The following is a 924-nucleotide window of genomic DNA, read 5'->3' as shown; positions in this document are numbered from 1 at the left end:
CAAACTGGATAAACATAACACAGGTACTTGACATGATGGTTATAAAGTTACTAGCTGTTGCTCGCAGCTACGTCTGAGGTAGCCTATGTTTGAACTCAGGTCATTAACAATATCTATTCCATTATTTATCAAAATCGGCCTAGCGCTCTAACTCGGAATTAGTGACAGACAGAAAGACAGATTTTATGTTAATATAATAATACAATGGAATTAGCTTAGCGTTGATGTAGCTACCAAAGAAAAGGTTGGGTTACCCAAGATGAATATATACCGTATCAAATCCTAAACTGCTAGCGCATTCAAACAAGATGGAAATGCAAAACTAATTGTGTTTTTTCTATTTTTCCAAATTAGTCAATTTAGTCCAAATGAAGCATTTAAGTTTTATGTATTCTTACTCTATATTCTATTATAATAAATGACTGAACCGTTTAGTAGAGTAACTGACTCTACCAGAAACCAAAAATACTGCTTATTATTTGACAGTCGTCTAAATAGTTGTCTCATGTCTTCTAGCTCCTAATATAGAAGCCTCTCTCTCATCTCCGCTCTTCCAGATGAACCCCGTGGTCATCATAAAAAATAACCTTAAAGTTTTGTATATTGAGGGAGCTAGAAGATGCAACTATTAGGGGAACCACACGCCGCCAAATCTTGAAGTCAATTGCTTGTTATAGTTACGTTGCATAATGTCACATAGGCTTACCTTAGGGATAGACAGGCATTTTTTACTTTAGAGATTTCTTACATGTTATATGATTCATGTGATTCATGGTAAGTGTTTAAGCGAAACGACAAATGTTTATAGTTAATGAATAGAATTACATTAATTTATATAATTATAAGGTAAAAAGCTGTCAATACTAATGTAGAAATGTGTAGAGAGCGGCATGGAACTTACTTCGCTTCCTGTACTGGACATGA

This window comes from Plodia interpunctella, chromosome 9 (genome assembly GCF_027563975.2).
Source record: "Plodia interpunctella isolate USDA-ARS_2022_Savannah chromosome 9, ilPloInte3.2, whole genome shotgun sequence".
NCBI classification, from domain to species: domain Eukaryota; kingdom Metazoa; phylum Arthropoda; class Insecta; order Lepidoptera; family Pyralidae; genus Plodia; species Plodia interpunctella.
This window is presented reverse-complemented; position numbering follows the sequence as displayed.